Source organism: Bactrocera tryoni, chromosome 4, assembly GCF_016617805.1.
Source record: "Bactrocera tryoni isolate S06 chromosome 4, CSIRO_BtryS06_freeze2, whole genome shotgun sequence".
Taxonomy (NCBI): Eukaryota; Metazoa; Arthropoda; class Insecta; order Diptera; family Tephritidae; genus Bactrocera; species Bactrocera tryoni.
Genome location: NC_052502.1, coordinates 439570 through 447052, shown reverse-complemented (window position 1 = coordinate 447052; position 7483 = coordinate 439570).

Here is a 7483-nt window from a genome sequence, read left to right as displayed (position 1 = left end):
CTGCATGTGAACTCTGCGCAGTTTCTATAATCATTTGGCATTCTCCCGTCATTCGCCATTTATATACTTCATTAATTTGTATTTTTAATTAAACACTGACGCAGAGATCCCTCAAAATGAGCAAAAGTTTTATTTATTTTTAATAATACCCCGCACTACAACTAATGTTAATGACATTACTTTGCTGCAATTACCGAAAGGATTTGATTCAAGAACAGAAACCATTGAACCATATTAAATATTGTGAATTTGCTGATTTTTTCTTGAAACAACTTGAAAGCGATAACGAGTTTTTCAGAAAATCATCTTCTCCGATGAGGCCCCACTTTCATCTGAGCGGTGCGGTAAATAAAAAACTGTCGATTACGTTGCGAAGAAAACGCAAAAAAAAAAAATAGATCTTGACAACATCTGGTACCAACAAAACGGGGTTATGTGTCACACAACGTGTGCAATCACCCAATTGTTGCGAGAAAGGTTTGGAGATTCGATTATTTTAAGATATTGTGTCATTGAATGGTTTCCAAGAAGTTGTGATTTATTTCCATTAGACTACTTCTTGTGTGGTTATTTGAAATCATTGATCTTTAGCCATAAACTAGACTCTTTTCAAGCTCTTTGAGTCATGAACGTGCTATTCATGACATATACATACATAACTGGGTTTAGTGGAAAAAGTATTCAAAAATTGCGTTCTTCGAATTCGTTTCTGCAAAAGAAGTCATGGATGCTATTTGAACGAAGTTTTATTTAAACATGACATAAAAAAAATTGAGTTTCTTTAACAATTAGTGTGTGTTTTTAAAGAAATCTTATCAATATACAGTTATTTGTTGCAACGTCGCACATTAAGTACATATAAATGCTCACATGTGTTGTGAGCTTATGTTCCCGCCTCATCGCTTGTACCTGACGATATGGTCCGCCCTACTTTGGGCATTAGGAGGGAGGAGTTTCTGTTTTTTTGTCGTCGATTAAATTATTTGTAGTTCTTTTTCTAAAGTTCCGTTTGTTGTTTTTTGTTTTCTTGTTCTATTTTCATTATTTCTAATTCGTTCTATTATTTTCTAATTCATTCGTTTTTAGCACCAACTTTTCGAGTGAATTCGACAAAATTTCAAAAAGTAACAGCGAATCATACATATACGTGACAGCAAGTTGAATGGTCGTGACCCTAACAGCAGCTCTAGCGGTCTTTAGACCACTCACTGCAATAAGTAGGACAGATGCGAAACGCTAAAAGTAGTAAACGCACAAACACATACTAAAGAACTAAAGCTGCCTCCATACGCTGGTGACCACATCGACTAAATGCTCTTGTCCTCTTTTGTTGACCAAAAGTGGCAAAGTGCCACTTATCAGCACTTCAATCGCCTTTTCCATGTTCACTTTCACTAACAACTCAATTAGACCTTGATTCTCTTGATAATTCTTCTCTACTCGTCCTTCAGCGCTGTAAAGATAATGATTTTAATATAATTTACTCAACACGTAATAAATTTAAATACATTAAATATTAATTTAAACGAGATGGTGTTGCCAATGTTTGCACTTGTTTGATGAATTGTCAAAAAACTTAATATTTAGAAGGCAAATGTAACTATGCACTCAATTAATCATATAAAGCTGCCGGATTAGAAGGACAAATCCTTCGTGGCACAAATCATATAAATGGCGAATCCAAATCGTATTGAATTAAGCATATGCGAGTTTTTTCCTTGTACTAAGCTTCTGCAGCGGATTAAGGCAATCGGTAGAATAATGGAATGAAGGAATGAGTAAAGCTCGCACTAATTAAATAACTTTGAGCCATTAATGCCAGAGTGCTTAAACTTATGGCAGTTAGTTTAAGCGGGCTATTAAACGAGGAAAGGATTAATTTATTTGTGCATATATTTAAAGTTATTTAAATTAGAAAACCAGCAGCAATTCGCTTATGAGTAATATTCAGAAATGACAAAAATAATTTGTCGTAAGACTACTGAATTTGAAGAGTTTTACATTTAATATGTTCTGATGCATGTTACAGTAATGTCTCACTCACTTTTCGTTGTTGTTATTTTGTTTTTCGACTTTCTTTCAATTCACGTTATTCCACATACTCGGAGCTGAGTTCATGGTTGCAGATAAAGATAACTGGAACAAAGGACAAATCCGCTACAAAATGCGAAATGGAGGTTAAAATTAATAACGGTATTATATTGGTTTTTTGCTTTTCGCTAATTATTCTTATGTGTAAACGCCTAGAATTTTTCTGTGTGCTTTTTCCTTTAAATTTTGTTGATATTTATTTTGAAAGCGTGCCCTTCCAATTCATTGCAACAACAAAAAATCTGGAAAGCCAGTAATAGAATGTCCAACACTCCTCGATACATTTTTGCGATTGAGAGTATGTAACTAATTCTCGAAAGGAGCGACAACGATGTGTATTTACATGAACTGATCTACTACTGATACTGAACAACGGTAAATAATAATCCGGCAGTAAGAAACCTTCGACTTTAACAATAAAAAATCATATTGAACTTATAATGTTACAGATTATTAATGACATTAGGTATTTATTACTTCTTCTTCTTAATTGGCGTAGACACCGCTTACGCGATTATAGACGAGTTGACAACAGCGCGCCAGCCGTTTCTTCTTTTCGCTACGTGGCTCCAGTTGGATATTCCAAGCGTAGCCAGGTCAGGTATTTATTACAATTATATATATTATTTACTATTAAGCGCAAAGTTGGCTTTTGAAACTGAAAAGGGCCTCATAAAATATAAATTCAATTCAAAAAAATATTTAACAAAAATAAGAATAATTACTTTCTCAAACCGTCAACATAGAACCTCCCTGAAATCGATCTAATTTCCTAAAATACTGTCCTTAAAAAGATTTCCTGGTTATTTAAAACTTCAACACACTTCACTTGAAAGTCTTAAACCAATTTGTGAGCTTAATAAACCGTGTTCTAACCGAGTTGATCGTAATTTTGTTGTTCTTTCTGCTGCTGCGCCACAAACTTTTCTTTAGGAACTTGAAATATGAGGCAATCAAAAGGGAGCGCTGAAACTAATTCGAAAGTCAAAGCAAACGACTGTGCAGCAGTTACGCGCCGTCCTTGCTTCGGCAACTTTTCTCATCGTGATTGAGTTGCAGTTATAAGTATAACTAGACGCCGCTTTAAGTATGGACGGGAGTTTATTCAAAAATGAATGAAGTTCAAGCGCAGCCAACGCAATAAAAGCAACCGCGCACGGCTAAAGCAAACATAAATAAATAATACCAACAACAGTAGTTGCTTCTCAAGGGCATTTTTCAGATTCCTCCTTAGCCGTCGGTGTGCGTGTGCCTCAATTTTCCTTGTTTTATTTATTAGCTTTTCTTTTCTCAACAAATAGCTGAATAGTGAGTCTTGTGATGAACTAAGTGGAGCTCAATTTACAAGTCTTTTGTTTTCTTGCGATTCTTACTAAAGGAATAAACCAGATCTTTTTTAGATGTAGTTGCAATTGTGAGTTTTTACTAAAGACCACTAAAGATTGAAGAAATCGCTGAAACATTTTGTAACAAAATAATTAGCATTAAATAATCAACAAGATTAAAATTTTATTTTTTTGGGCCTACTACTATGAGCAAGAAAAGTAAGACTTTGCTCGTAATTTTAAATTCTTAACTCAAAGTAATTCCCGTTGGCCACAATACATTTTTGCCAACGTCCTTTTACAATTAAAACTGTTATTAAATTCAATTTCCGGAATAGCCTTCATTGCGCGTAGAGTTTCACGTTTAATGTCTAATTGAGTCACCCGGTTTCCCCGGAGCGGTCGTTTGATTTTGTTGGTAAGTATAGATTAAAAAGTGTGTGTGAAAACTCACGAAGTATCAATGCACTATGCGACGGTGCATTATCATGGTGCAAAAACCAAGAGTTATCGGCCCATAATTCCAGCCTCTTTTTACGAAAAGCTTCGCACAAATGACGCATAACTCTCAAATAGTATTCCATGTTGACAGTTTGGCCGTTCGAAAGAAATTCGGAGTACACCACACCTCAATGGTCAAAGAAAACTGTTAACAGTCAGTGATCTTGAACTATTTGTGCTTTCACTTTTTTTCTTTTAAAATGGCTTTCACTGATCTGACTGCTACTCGTCAATTCCCAAGCCCCAATTATTTTATTTTATTGAGGTATTATTCATCAGTTGCTGTTGATGGCCACCCAGGACGTGGTTCGTTGTCGACGTATTCTCGACCCTCGTAGCATAATTTGTACCAATCAAAATTACTTGCTCGCGCCAAAATTATCACCGAAGGTCATCTTCAACATTTTAAACGTTTTGCCGCTAGGAATTTGATTCCGTCAGCAAAATGTAATGGAACTTATTTCTTGAGTAATTTCATTCATCACAAAAACCGCCGAATGTACTTCAGAAAGACAAGCGTATACGAAACACTAATGAATATTTTAATGTGACGTTTGACACAATTGTCATTGGCAGTCATTCCAACCTAATAAGAAAATATTTCGACAAATGAGTATTCGCTCGAAATTTAAATTAAAAACTCATAATTTTGTTTGCCCACATAAGCTTAATACAATATCAAACCTTTATTTAGTTCATTTAACCCTGGTCGAGACCAACGGTCTGAGACACTTAGTCGAGACCAATGGTGCTTGGCTAGGCCAAGTGGTGTTTACATACATTTGTATGGAAATACGTGTTGTATTTACGCTCATATATGTACAATATAGATACATATTTGAAATTTCTTACCTTTCGGTTTGGTTGAAATCAAATTGACTGCCTTGTTCATGCTTGGCGTGGCAATAGCGTTCACAAAAAATGTAACATTTTGAGAAAAATTACACTTTTCTTAAACTTTAAAACGCTCTAGCGGCTAAAGTATTTGACCTAGATAAACATACAAACCAATTTGGACATGTAACGAACATGAAAACAGATAAATCAACCGTGCGAAGTGGTAGAAACATACCAAAGTTCATATATTTTCATACAAAATAAATGGGGTCTAGCCAAGCACCATTGGTGCACTAAGGTGTAATATTATAATATCATTTTTTCGTCCTTTTCGATACGATATCCTATAATTTTTTTTCTGAGTTCTATAGACAATAAAATTCTAGGAAGCTACCTGGAAGCGCAAGTCGTTTGCTACACTCTAAATATATTTAAATAACATTTGAAAACAAAATATGCCTGGCCAGACCTGAGGGTCTCGATGAGGGTTAAATTATTTATTACTGATGACTTATGATATGAACAAGCTACCGGTCAAGGTGAGTGATTGCATTAAAATCGAAAATAGATCAAATCTGCTTCCCACTCGTTAACCGTGAACTAAAAACTAATTCAATGGCACATCAACTCAATCAGCTAACAATTTGTAATAAAATGATAGCTTGACGTAGACATGAGACCCTTAGATGGCAACAAGTCTCGTTCCATTGCCTTTACTAGAATATGTTAAAGTTGGCAGGCAAAGTGAAAAATGAAGTTATCATTTATCGCACTTGATACTACACACATACTCTCACACACTTTCCTTTGAATATTCTGCCGTTGCCGGTTAACGTGTTGGCTTCCCGGCAACATTCTCCGACAGCAGTGGCGCGAGTTAACGTATGTGTATTGAATTATGTCACTCAAATATGAAGCTTTTAAAATTTATTGAAGATAAATCATCATCGTTTTCCAACTAATTTCTCTGAACGTCTGTGACAAACGATAAAATCAAGTTCGTGAGTAGTGGAACAGGCGAAGCTTGGCGCCCCTCGGTGGCTTCTCAGTGAAAGTGACAAGAAGGCATGGCTCATATATGGTACTTATTTTTATCAACAATTTCAAAGTAAAGCAAATATGCAAAAAGTTGTTACATTTAGAAAAATCGTATAATTAATATGGCATACTAAATTTATTTTTGTTATACCGACAGCTGTCAACATTCATCCGCGGACGATTTTTTTTTTAACAAATTTTAATAATTTAAACGGTCTCCGCCTTACCGTTTGATTACGTTGTTCTTAATATAAATTCTTCTTAGTATAAATCACTTTCTAGCCATGCTTCAGCTTGGCTATCTATTAAAATATTAATCTACTTCTGGTTTTAGTGGGAGTAAAAGCTACGTAATTTAATTCAACAAAATGTACAAACAAAACTACAATAACCGCGATGTAAGAAATGCGAAGGCAGCAATTTCGAAGTAATCGTTTCATCGACAATAGCCACTATGGCTCCACAGTGAAATGCGTTTGCTTGCTTGGTGCCAGTGAAAGTTGTGTGGCTGTTTCGATGGTTTTGACACTGTGTTATGTGCAGAACCACCTATCTTGGTACCCACTGCTTAGGTGACTTCACAAGCCAGCGTCACATCTTAAAATTTTCGGATTAGCGAAGTCGCATTTTCTCCCTTTGTTGCTGGATTTTTTCGTTTAATTTTTGACTGTTTCGAATAGGTTACTTCACTAAATTTGGTGTCAATCGCATTCAGCTGTAAAAATGTTGGACATTTGCAGGCAATGAAATCAGTGCAAAACAACACTAGCTGTAAATAATAGCATTTATCTAACAAATTTCATTATCCAATCATTTTTGAATGGCATTGAGGAATGCAAAAGGAAAGTTTTGATACTCTGAGAAGCAAAGCATATTTTGTCCCCAGGCACAACTGAAATACATTTAACATGCCAAGCTATTGAACAAATTTTCTAGCTATTCTATACGATGACAAACTCAAATAAGAAATTTTTGTAAATGAATATTCCAATTATCTTCACATTCACATAGCTTGAAATACAACTCAGCGAATTATTTAATAATTAGAAAAGATTTATTGGCATAGTAAATTCGATAGCCTTCCTTAGCTTGGTTTGATTCTGCAACCTTCAAAAGTTTATGATACTTCGATTAGCTTTGAATAGTTTTGTAACGATTTTTATTTTTTCTAAAAATTGTTTTTATTTAACCTAGAACCAATTTTTATTCGCAGAAATTAGTTTATAGGAAGCTGTGTTAATGCAATATTGAACATATGTATGTAAAGTTTCAGTTTCTAACTAAAAGACAGAAATAACTAAAAAAACATGCTTCAACCACCATAAATGCTCGCGACTAATATCTCCTCGTTCTTCCCTCTTCGTTGCCTTCAGCTCAACTTCTTATTCACTCTTCTCTATGGGGAGTTGTTGAGAAAAATGCAGCAGTGGCCACGAAAACAGCGAAAAGTCGACAGGTACCTATCAGTCAAGTGTCGTCAGTGTCAGTCACATTGGGGAATTGAAACGAAACTGAAATGCTGCAGCACACAAATAATGCATGGACTGGTGTAATTAAGTAAATATGCGCATACGTACGTACAGATACATAAAATATATGTTTAAAGATATGTTAATAGTTTGTTTGACCATTTGAGTGAGTTCTCTGGCTGAAAGCAGCCCTCATACGAGTATAAATGCGGTTAAATATGA